General features: G+C 42.4%; 1 pseudogene; it reads left to right on the top strand.

Annotated features, from left to right (window-relative positions):
* Window positions 1-1,320: 1,320 nt before the first annotated feature.
* LOC137885219 (piggyBac transposable element-derived protein 4-like) lies at window positions 1,321-3,421 on the top strand (annotated as a pseudogene).
* The last annotated feature ends 9,828 nt before the right edge of the window (window positions 3,422-13,249 follow it).

The following is a 13,249-nucleotide window of genomic DNA, read 5'->3' as shown; positions in this document are numbered from 1 at the left end:
GCAGGGGCTGCTTTTTTGAATATTTTTACACTATCAAGGCATTTTCTGACAGCAAAAGCCAAAACCCATATCAAATATTAATTGTAATAACCTGAAACACATGTGGAAAGTTCCATGAATTTTTGTGCATCCCAAGCCACAGAAAAACGGCAACGCATCGTGGAGGACTACGCTTCTGAGAAAGACCTGAAAGAAAAACAGGCCTCAACCAACCAGGAGCTGGTCACTAAGCTCCAGGCTGAGGAGGTCAGTCAGGGCCTCCGAACTGACCTTGACAAGGTCCAAGAAGAGATCCAAGACAAGACCAGGAAGCAGGAGAAGTACGCCCCTGATTCACCAAATCTCACCGCATGTTGATGTGTCCTTGTGCAAGACACTTAACCCTGAAATTTCTCCCGTAGCTATGCCTACGGTGTGTGAATGTGTGTGAATGTTAGTTAGAGTCCTGATGGGCAGGTGGTACCTTGCATGGTGGACCCTGCCATCAGTGTATGAATGGGTGTGAATGATGTCATGTAGTGCGAAAGCGCTAGTCTCAGAAAGACTAGAAAAGCGCTTTACAAGTACAGTCCATTTACCATTGTCATAGAATATGAAAGGGGGGTACATAACATTATAAAGGTACCTGAGCTGCCATTTCAGTGACTGACATCATGGCAGCAAGATTTAGTGTTCAACAGGCCCTTGATCTGTTCCTCCAAGATGAGGAGGTTGTAGTGATTTGGAAGATGTGTCAGAGCAGGAAGACAACGTGGAAGAAAGCTCTGATTACCAGGGACGTGTGGTCAGGGGAGCCTCACCTGCCATCATGAAAAGTAAAAAACAAATAATAATAAAATTAAATAAAAATAATATGTCTCTACTGATCTGTGCAATGTATGTAATTTCTGTATGATTCCAATCATTTCAAGCATTTTTTAATCAAAATCGCTGAATTAGCGCATGTCCTGTTCAAACAGAGAGGAGACACGTGAGCCTCACCTCAGATTGTGATTCCCTCACTAACTGGGTTGAGCAAAAGTCTTTTGCTTTCTCATTGTTTGTCACCACTGTAATATTTGTAGACTCTTTTATGATATGTCCTTTCTTTACATAGAATAGGTAATGTATTTCACGTCTGTGTAGAACATATTTAGTGTTGCTGATCTGACATTAAACCGCAGTGAAAAAGCACAGAGGGGCAAACAGTACCTCTGCCTCACTGAAGGGGGCGTGAGAGAGCCCACGGGTCGGGTTTATGCTTGTTCTGTCGTTGCTCTTCTTCTACACTTCTCTTCTTCTTCTTATGTTTTGCTTTGACCGCAAACATGTAAGATTCAATATCTAAACTTAAAAATGTCTAAAAAAACAGGGAAATATGAACAAATCAACAGCAATTCAACGTCTGACAGGTAAAGTAACCTTTTATGTGTTTGTTGTTCTCTTTATACATCCGGGGTTGTTACACAGATTATCGCGGAATCTCACGATTTTCGCGGTTCCGCTTCTGAAACGCTCGTGGTGGAATCAAATATGTACTTTACCTATGTGTGTGTAAATAATGCTGATATGAAATATGAAAAACAACCAGTAGTCAACGTGCAAGCTGCCAATTGAATGGTGATGTAAGCTTCTCTATTGGGTTCATATATTTGTAAATCTGACTTATGTAGTGTCAGTCAGTGCCTCACCAGACACGAACCTCACCGCACGTCACTGCTGATTTCAGCCCTTCTGATGAAGATGACTCTGATGGAGAGGAGCAGGCAGCAAGGCAGACGTTTATGTCTAAAAACAGTGCTATCTGTTGGTCTTCACTTCCACATCAAGTTGCAGGCGGGATGGCAGTGGAACATGTCATTCAAATGACTCCAGGACCCACAAGACTGGCCATGTCCCATGCATCTGACATTTTGTCAACGTTCCAGCTCTTCCTCCCTCCAGCCATTGAAAAGATTGCCATTGCAATGACAAAACATGGAGGGGATTAATCGTTATGGTCAAGAATGGAAGACCGTGAATGTGACAGACCTACATGCCTACATGGGGCTTCTAATACTGGCTGGTGTGTTCAGGTCCCGAGGAGAGGCTGCGTCTAGTCTGTGGACCGCTGAGACGTGAAGACCAATATTTCGAGCCACCTTGTCCCTGGAAATGTTCCGTACCATGTCGGTGGTGCTCAGATTTGACAATCGTGAGACAAGACCTGCGCGGCATGTCACGGACAAACTGGCAGCAATCAGGGATGTCTGGGACAAGTGGGTGGAACGGCTGCCTCTCGTGTTCAACCCTGACCCTGAGGTCACAGTGGATGAAAGACTGGTTCCATTCAGAGCTAAGAATGGTCTTTTATTGTTGGACTAATTCATTTCTGCTTCAGTATACATGTTATTGGCTGTGACATTAAATGGTCAGATTCAGATCAGATTTTCTTTATTTATTTATTTATTTATTTGTTATGCACTTCCATACATAAAAGGGAAATTGTTTCCTCAGAAAAACACAGCCCAGGACAAAAATTCTATAAACCAGAAGATAGATAGAACAAAAAGATAAATGGTTTTTTGTAGGTCGCTGTCCTTTCCGCCAGTACATGCCAAGCAAGACCGGAAAATATGGAATGGAGTTATGGGTTGCCTGTGATGCACATTCCAGTTATGCTTGGAATATGCAAGTATACACTGGGAAGCCAGCTGGCGGAGCCCCAGAGAGAAAACAAGGCATGCATGTTGTGTTAGAGATGACCGACGGGCTAAGAGGACACGATGTGACGTGTGACAACTTCTTCACCTCTCGTGAGCTTGGCCAGGCGCTCCTGAAGAAGAAAATCACAATGGTTGGCACTGTGAGGCGGGACAAACCTGAGCGACCACCCGCTCTGATTACAACAAGGGGGAGAGAGAGGTCTTTTCTTCTACGTTTGCTTTCACTCAGGACGCCACAGTTGTCTCATACATGCAAAAGAAGAAGGAGAATGTCATCCTTATGAGCAGATTACACAAGGCTGCGGAGGTGAAGACAGAAAACCAGCCGTCATCCTTGACAACAATGCCGACAAAGGAGGAGCGGACAACCGTGACAAAGTAACAGGCCCATACAGCTGCAAGAGGAGAACCGCCCGCTGGCCTCTCGTGATATTCCTCAATAGCATTGACGTGTCGACCTCCATTGCCTTTCGTCATATGGAGCGAGCTGAACCCTACCTGGACGGCAAGCAAGAGGAACCGGAGGAGGTTCTTTTTTGGAGGAGCTCGGAAAGGCCCTTGTGACTCCTTTTACATGCAAAAGCGACAACAGCTTCCCCGCACAGCAGCATCGGTAAGGGGCAGTGCAGCAGTCTGAGCCTGGCCCTGATCAAGAAGCCAACCCAAGGGGACAGAAGAGGAGGAGATGCAACTTCTGTCCTGCAAAGGACTGCATGACGGGGACGACCTGCTGCACATGTGGGAAATGAGTGCAAGTTCCACACACGTGACGTTTCCTACCACCGCTTTGAATGCAGTGACTAGTTTATAATAAGCATTTTATTATGTCATGTTTTGTGTTCTAAGTGGTACATGTTGAATTAATATTGATAATTATAGTTATGGCACTAAATATGAACAGTATGTAAAGGGTTAAGTCATCGGTTGCCCGTGTCTCTCTTTCTCCGGGTGTTTTATGTTGTTACTCCCCTCATCCCCTGTAACAATGTAACAGTAATATAAATAAATATGTGAAACAAATATAAATAAATTAAACAAATAAATAAATAAAAACCCAAATATGATTCAAAATGTTTGCCTGTTTTGTTGTATTTTATTTTTCTTCGTACAGTTGAGTTGATGACCAAGCATTCCACTTGTATTGTGTCTATACTGGACTTGTTTTTAAAGAATCTGCTATTCTATATATTTATTCATTTTTTTTCTATCGGCTTCCAAGTTCCTCTAATTTTAAACAACAAAAGGTTAAAAGGTGAAAAAAAGCTGTTAGTGGTTTCAAAAATAAACTGGACAATACTCTTATATTCTGCCAGGTCATTTGTTTGGTTGACTAACGCTGATAAAGTTTACAAAAGATTGAGGTCATGGTTTATGAAAAAATGCAGGATCAATAAGCACTTCCAGCGTGTTATTACTGATCAAGGACCCTTTGATGTCCATTCCTAATGTCCCATCTCCAATTGAATCCTTTAAAAAAATATCAGGCTATAAAATAAAGTGGCAAAAATCTGAATCTGAGTGTTCAGATATCAAAAACAATTTCTATTAATATGGTCCCTTTTAATGTTAAATTTAGAGAAATGGAAATTTATAAATCTTACTTAATGGGTGAAAAAATATTATCATTAAGATGGTGGTAGCTCCACAATTTAATTACACCTCTATGATGATAGCAGTAACCATTCCCGAGGGAATCTTCAAACAATATAATCATCTAAGTTTTAATGGAATGACAAAAAGCCTAGAATTAGTATGAACAAACTCTTCGCCTCAAGAGATAGTGGGGGACTAGCTCTTCCAAATATGGAAATATAGAACATAGCGTTTGAAATGAATAAGCTAGGACGGCACTGGGCAAATTCTGAATCTAACCCCACCTGGGTAAACATGGAGTGAGTACTGACAGCACCATCTCAGGTTATGGACTCCACTGTGGAGCCAACTGTACCTATATGGTTTTATTAGAAATAATTCTTGCTTATTTCTGTAAAATATTTTTTGCAGTTTTAAGGGCTAGATATAGATATTTATCTATACATATCTGAAGTTGCCATTGAGGCTGCAATCGATTTTTGGAAAATGCTACATTAAGAAGAGAATTCTTGAAATACCTGCAAGGGTTGTGTTTATTTTTTATTTTGTTAAACACATTTAAAGATATATATATATATATATATATATATATATATATATATATATATATATATATTTGTGCAAACAAAGAGATATATTAAATTAATATCTTTTCAAATATTGTCCTTGTCCTGCCAAAGAACTTGCATATTCTCCTTAGCCAGCTCTTCGTAACTTTGACAAGCGGACCTTCATCAGGTGACCCGTCACTTTTTTGATGATTTATAATATCATCACAGGAGTAAGCTGCAGGTGAGCGTGCGCCATATGAACATGGTGGGGCTGGAGCCTCGTCATCAGCAGGAGGTTCCGTTTCTGATTCCTCGGTTGGGCCGGCCAGCATTCTATTGAAGCACTCGTTCACACTGAATAACAGAGGACAATCAATGGGTGAGTCAGTCCATCAGAGTGCAAATCTATCCAACCACGCCGCTACCGGACACAGTGACTTACTACAAGCTGGTGTCCAGATCGTCTGCCAGATGGGCCATTGTGATGAAGGGCTCCTGGAGAGCCTTCTCCGGAGTGATCCTCTTCTCAGGCTCCATCTGGAGAAGGGATCTCAGGAGTCCCACGAATGCTCTCTGGTCCTCCAGCTCACTGGATTCCTGCACCTCTGTGTCGAGCTGGATTTGAAACAAAGTATTCTGTTAATCTGCTTCCTCTTAGCAACACAGCAAATTTGTATTTAATGAATCATTTCCTCATGAAATGGAGCACTTACTGTTATTACCGTTACCGGTCATCCAGGCTTTCAAAAGACCTCTTTCTTATTGGAGACTCAATGCCGGTTTCACACTGGTACTCTCTCTGGGTCTGCAGGAACCAAATACATGAGTCAGATACTTCTTCCTCAGTGCGCTAACCATTTCAAAGAGCTGTAGTCTGATCTGGTAGACAACGGGTTAACATACCTTCAGGCGCCATGTTGGGCTGCCACGGTCCTGCTTCACCTTAAAGTAGTCGTAGGTGTAGTAACCACCACCAGCGAGCATGTGGTCAGCTGGCTGGCCCAGTGTGGCAACAATTTCTCTCATCTGGAGAGTGGATATAAAGAATCGCATCAGCCGACATCCTGCATCACACGTGTCTGGGATAGTATGTAACATTTAAATCCAGATACATTTGGCTACTTACAGACTGGTACTTGCAATGTATCGCAAACGGGTGGTTGGCGAGGTACATCCACAGGAGCATGCAGCCGAGACCCCACATGTCTATGGCCTCGGAGACGGGGAGACCCAGGGTGACTTCGGGGGCCCTGTGTGTTTTTTTGCGCACAAGAATCACAAGAGCTGTTAAACACAAACGCAGCACGACGCAACCTCTGATAGATCATGTTTGATCTTAAACACACACAACTGCAGACACGTTCAAAGAGGAGCTCTGTAGATCGAACCTACCTGTAACCCAGAGGTTGGACTAAACACTCATCTACATTCTCGGAGGTGAAGAACGACAAGCCGAAGTCTATTAATTTCACCCTGAAGGGCTCACCAGGGCGATTGGCCAGCATTATGTTTTCCGACTTCAGGTCTGAGTGAACCACACCGATGCCTTTTAGGGCGTCTAAGGCCGTCAGCAACTGCAGAGACAGAGGAGGGAATGTGGACGATTGTGCGGAAGAGACACGTTTATGAGCACAGTATGTGTGAGCACAGGCATCATGCTGTTTAAATGTTTTAAATATCTAACTTCTTCCTATTCTGACTGAGCATATTGCCAGTACTTGTTAACAGGTATCAGAGCCTTTACCTGCTGTGCAATCGGCCGTATCTCACTGAGAGACAGTGGCTTGCCGCGTCTGTCAATGAACAGTTGAAGAAGACTCCGGTCTAGCATCTCAAAGGCCAGACAGGTTTGTCCTCTGACTTCAAACTTCTCAAGGAACTTGGCCACGTTGGTCTTGACTGGGTCAAGAGCGGCCACTGCTTTGAGCATCGTTATCTGTGGAGAAAAGAAGAAGAATTACACAACATGGTGTCACCAGTTCATTTCATAAAATCAAAGTAAGAAAATGAGTCGAAAAAAGATAATTGCCAAAAGAGAAAGAAATGATCCTACCTCTCTTTCATTGACTAAGCTATTCTCCGTTTTTAAGACCTTCAGGGCCACTTCCTTTGATGTGTTTAAATCTAAACATCTGGCTACTTTTCCAAAGGAACCTTCACCAATGAAGTCCTGAATGAGGTAGCAACCTGTGTTGCTGCACAGTATGTTGCTCTTTTGCACCTCAGAGTTCTTCTCATCAGCCAAAACAGCTGACAGAGAAGCAGGACGTGGAGAGAAAAAGGACAGGAGAAGGTTCCAAGATCATTATATAGCACTTTTTCACAATCATAATTTGCAAAATACTTTCAACATCAATGTAGGAGTAAAAACATTTTTCTCTGAACTGTAGTGTAGTAGACGTGTAGCCTAACATTTAGATACAAGCGTCCTATTTACAGTACTTGAGTCAATTTAGTTAGTTACTTCTGAGCACTGTGTGTGTGTGTGTGTGTGTGTGTGTGTGTGTGTGTGTTTTCAGTTCATCTCACCTGTTTTGGCTGTTGTGAAACAGCTGGATGAAGGTGAACTTGATGTCATTTTGCCAAAAAGAAGGTTTTTCCAAAAGTGCGTCATCTTTCTCTAACTCTTAGCCAAGTCGGTTTGTAGGTAGTGAAAAGGTTTCTGCCTGAAGGTGAACTGACCATTTGACCAGCTTTATAGAGGTAGTGGGATTCTGCATGATGTTCCATTCTAAAGAAAGTTCCAATGTGACATCACTGACATGCCTTGACATGTGCATTCCACCCTGTAGCCAGCAGGGGGCAGGGTGGCGCTTTACTTTGCTTTAGGCGTTACTTACGACCATAACGTCGCGATGCCGTTGTGTTCCTCATTCTAGCTAGCTTAAGTAACCAGCAAATAGATTTCTGTAAAGATATGTTAATGTGTGTGTAAGTAAGTAGCTTGATTTTCCGGTGTGCCGTGCTCGTAAAGATGGCGCCGCGGTAAACTTTGCTCTTAATATCAACTTCATGTCCATCAAGAGTTTTATCTTTGGCTCAGTGAACATTTCACTTGTAATATTTTGCTTTTCTGTAAAACTGTTAAAATGTTTAGGTAGGTTACCAAACGTTGAAGCACTTTGAACAAAACAGAGAGATAAAGTGAAACTGTAAACTCATGCACTGAATGGCCTTATACTGATACTAGCAGTAAGCTAGCTTTGCTAACAGGCTGCATCCTTCACTGTCACACTGGGGATATTTTAGCCTGTGTGTTGGTTTGATTGACACTTTCTGCTCTGACCACATGTTCCCACAACACAGAACAAAGGTTTGAACCTCTCACACCTTCAGCACTGCAGGTTACTCAGTAAAATAACATAATAATATAACATTAACAAAATGAGCGTTAACAGTCATGTCTAATCTGGATCAATGTGTGCTGCACAGTGTAGAATATCGTTCTGATGATGAAGATGAATGCCCGTAGTCTTTAATAAAAAAACATAAGCGATGTGAGATAGCCTACAGTGTTGTATCACAAGTTAACCTGTGCGGATCACAGTTTCCCACAGTTGACAGTCATCTATACGCGGTGTTTGAGCTCAGTATATCTATATATATTATATACGGATATATATCACTGTATATTTCACTCACAGGCTGTATGAATGCACAGACAGGTCTCAAATCTAATTGACATCAGATTAATAACGATATATGATACAAATATAAGACAGACAACAAGAGCGTTTTGTAAAGGATTTATTGATTATTTTCTTTGTTTTTTGAGTTTGACAGAGAGTGCAGCATCACTTTAGAATAAAACGTGCATTTAAGTGCATTGCTCGTGTTACACCAGCAGAGGGAGACATGTGCTTTTCTTGTAAAGCGTGAAAGTATGGAGGAGGAGATGGGCAAACAGTGGGTTTAACCGTTTAATCTATCGTTTACATAAGTTCAATTTAATTGTTGTAAGAGGCATAAAGTGAAAGTTTTGCGATTATGTAAGCGTGCATGTGTAGTTGTGCTTATCCTCATCTATCTGTTGTGCTCATTAACGAGCAATCTGCCCTCGAGGCTCTGCAGCAAAAGAGAAAACACATCCTGCAGAGCCGATTAGATGCCAGACATCACAAAGTTGATTCCACTGTCAGTGTGAACTAAAACAGAAGTGGTTCAATGACGTGACGGCCTGCGGGTCCACTGATGTGTCAGGGCCAAATCATCAGCTAATGAACCACTAGTTGTTTATACTTCACTGTATGATTCAAACGTTTGGTTAGCTCCCACCGTGTGTGTGTGTGTGTGTGTGTGTGTGTGTGTGTGTGTGTGTGTGTGTGTGTGTGTGTGTGTGTGTGTGTGTGTGTGCGTGTGCGTGCGTGCGTGCGTGCGTGTGTGTCTCTCAGGGCCAGAAACCGAAGGAGTACTTTGGCTCATTATTAAATATCAGAGTTCAGACGTAGGTCCAATCAAAACAGCCTTAGGGGAAACATCAGCTTAACCAAAGTCATGAGACCAGATTCACTCGCTCACATGCAGGCGTGTACACACACACGCACACATTCACACACGCACACATTCACACACACATTGCTATACAGATAAGGTATAGTGTGGTGGCACTCAAGTCTTCGTATACTGGACTAGCCAACATGCATTTCTTATTTCAGTTATACCTCTAACATCTATTAATCCTCGATAACAATATGGATACAGACTTCAAATACAGAAACGCTACATTTAAATGTGTGTGGGCTTGCTGACTAAGCAACTGGCTTCGGCTAGTATTACAGTGAGGTCTTGCGTAATAGTTGGTAGATCGTTGCCAAGTGATTGCCACAATGCTCCAATTTGGGTTTTGCTCGGTGGTCGTTCAGTGTCCCGGCATGATATACAAGGTTGTTTGTGGCGGTTCGTTGTGTGTTTAAAGGTGGCTGCTGGGGGATTCCTGTGGTTTTTGGGGTGGTTGCAGGTGTGTTAGTAAGAAGTCAATGTGTTTGTTTTTCAAGTTTTCAAGTTGTGTGAACAATGTAGCTTTAAGTCCAAAGACATTGATTTATTCCACACAGAAACAATATCAGCAGTTGAAGCCTCATCAGCACAGGGACCTTTGTGCAATTGATGTACAAAAACATAATAAAGGGATTAAACAAAAAGTAGCTTTCAGTAAAATGTAACAATAACCTCTACAATATGAATTAAATCACGTCATGAACGATACAATATTTTAATCAAAATCAATGTGTCAGGAAAGCACATTGAGTTAAACTACCCTTGCTTTGTTAAGGACCATATCTTCACTTGAACACACTCACACACTTATATAGGCCACACATAACACACACACACATGGTGCGGTGCAACTTGAGGACATAATGTCCTGGGTCTCTCTGCCTCTACAAACGAAGGCTTCCTCATGTTTCAGAGACCACTGGGGATATATTTTTCTGCTCCCTGCTTTTCCACTCTCATCTCCTTTGTAGGATACCGCGGGAGGCTGGTTTGGGTTTCTCTGATCTGTGTGTGTGTGTGTGTGTGTGTGTGTGTGTGTGTGTGTGTGTGTGTGTATGTGGGGGTGGGTGTAGAGGGAGGGGGAGACTGAAACAGGCGGAGGGATGTCGTTCTTACAGTCTCTCCATTTTGGGATCAGGACAGGAAGTGGGCTCAACAGAGGAAACATGACCTCTCTCCCTCCCTCCCTCCCTCCCTCTATCCTCTTACTTTTTTCTTGTGTTCTCTCTTCCTCCCTTTGTCCGTCCCTCCCCCAGTCCGTGCCTCCCCACTCACAGGGTCATTTCTGCTTTTTTTTTTTTTGGTTACAGAGATCCCGTACACGCTGTCGCTTGCGTTTGTGTGTAGACCTTGAATTGCTTTCTACTCGCTTCCTGTGTCAGTAAATCTATGCTAAACCAGTGATTTCTAAAACAACGCCAACACTCTGGTCTAGTTGTTTCTGGGCTCCCTCCCTCTCTCTTGAGACGCGCAGTCTGTTATGTATCAGAGCTCCTCTGATTAAAAGCCAAAGCAAAGGTCAGACTCTGCTGGGTAACAGAGATATTGCCAGACTTCAGCTTGGCTGTTGTGCCCAGCGGTGTGATAGCTCGAGCTGATGAGCATCATATTACACTATGTGGAATGAAAGCCAATACGGTTAGCCTGCAGGCTTTACATCAGTACTTATCTACTCTCTGATTTCTGGCTTTGCAAGAGGGCTTCTCATGTTCATAAAACTGCCCCGGGACATTAGAAAAACATACTTGAATTTATCTTTCCTCTCTTTCATGAACTCAAAACATTTCGTTTTTTGTATTGATCCTCTGCTTTCTCCCTCCTCTCTTCTAATCTTTCAACCACTTTCCAGCGCAGAAGGTCTTGCCCTCTTGCTTTGCCGTATACACACTCAAACACACGCACAGACGCCCACACTGAGAAAATAAAGAAACAGCATGTCAGCAAACGGCAGTGTATTTCACCACAGAGCACAAAGCCAAGGCACCGGGAAACAAAACAACAAAAAACCCCAACAAAAGCAGAAGACCTCCCTCTTCTCATTCTGCTCGCCTTTTAACAGTCTGCCGTTCATTTCGCTTGTTTCATTTTCCCAGATGTTTTCCTTTCTGGTTGTTTTCTCTCGGACGCATCCAGTGCAATGACGACACTTACAAAAACAAAACAAAAAAACTTGCGTGAGTGGTAAAGGTAGGTTAGTTAACGACAAATGTTACAGCAACGTTACAGTTACAGTGATACTGTTAGACAGAGTGGTGTTCGTATTGTCCGGTTACCACCTTACACACAGTGTCAGTCAAATACTTACAGTATTCTATGTACAAGATGTATGAACATGCACAAAAAAAGGGCCTTAAGTCACTATGCAAACGCACACAAATACATACAAATTACACAGTTTAATACAGTATGATAATAATAAGGCGTGTGGAAGTGCTCATGATCCGCCTCATTCCCCTCGAGGCCATTTGGACTTAATACTCAGTGTGGGAGGAGCAGCCCAGCTGTGTCCTACTGCTGCGTACCAAATCATGCAAATGTTGGGAATCAAACATTTTCTTTTCATAAATTCTCCGCTTGACAACGACATGTAAACTGATTGGAAGGATATGGGTTGAAAGGATTTTTGGAGATGCATGTTTCTGGTTGGCTGGCAGGTATTCATTAAAATCATATAACAGGACATTCTGAGAGTTCTGATCAACAGTTTAACCACCAAACTGCAAATAAACAGCAACAGCAACATTTCTTTATGCTACATTACCAGCTGACTGTCACTGGTGAAATAGGGCTGCACCTAGTGATTACTTTCATTACTTATTAATCTTTTGGTCATTGTTTTTAGGCTAAAAGCTGTAGACACACAACATCAAGACACACACACACACACACACACACACACACACACACACACACACACACACACACACACACACACACAGAGTAGCCACTTTATTAGGTACACCTTTCTAATTCTTGGTAGGACCCAGAACAGCCTGAATTCTTTGAGGCATGCATTCAACAAGGTGCTGGAGACAATGTGCCTGATAAAAGTGGCCACTGGGTGTGTCGTCAATTTAGAAAGTTGATATGAAGAGTGTTCACCAGCTAACTGCTAGCTGTGTCTGTCGGTTGTTTGGAGCTGGACAGCTAGTGTGAAGTGGGTTTGAGGGAACTAAGTTGCCGGTTGTAAAAACCAAAACATTGAGCTGAAAGACGCTAAAACGTTCTTTTAGGTTTAGGGACGATAATTCCCTGTGGGTTTATCGCTAACAACGACCCCTTTCACATTAAACAATCTTTTTTTTTTTTTTTCATTGTTGAACAGCTTTAAAGCGTCAGAAAATAGTAAACACAATTGCCTACAGCCAACGTCTTTAAATGACTTGCTTCACCCAACAAACTAATCCAAAATTACACAATGATATAACACAGGAAAAACCTGCAAACTGTTGCATTTGACAACCAGCATGTTTGTTTTGGAAATCAATTGACGATCAAAAATGTTGCTGACTGACTAATCGATTAATCAAGTATAAGCAAGTATACTTGATTAATCAAGTATAACATAACGTTATAATGTTTTTCTTCTATGGTAACTTGAAGGTGTATAGAAAGTTCCAGACTCGGTGCGGGACAGAAACTGACTGTGTATCATCTGCGTAAGTGTTTTTGTTCAATCTGGTGTGTTTGTGCTAATCTTCTCGGCAGAATTCCCACCGTGACTGCTACAGAAGTCCAAAATGGCCGCCCGCAACATGGTAACTAGGTCATTTACAGTTCAACCCTGTCGTGCTCTGCTCTTCCCTTCACGTTTACAGAACAAAAAAACGATTAGTGTAGCCGCATACCAAAGCCTTCTTGTGAAGGGGATACTTATCATATACCTCATGTTAAGTCTAGGCTATTGTGGTACTTTTACTGGGA

Source organism: Cebidichthys violaceus, unplaced genomic scaffold (assembly GCF_023349555.1).
Source record: "Cebidichthys violaceus isolate CVI_PGR_0920_01 unplaced genomic scaffold, fCebVio1.0.p SCAF_4, whole genome shotgun sequence".
NCBI lineage: Eukaryota > Metazoa > Chordata > Actinopteri > Perciformes > Stichaeidae > Cebidichthys > Cebidichthys violaceus.
This window is presented reverse-complemented; position numbering and strand designations above follow the sequence as displayed.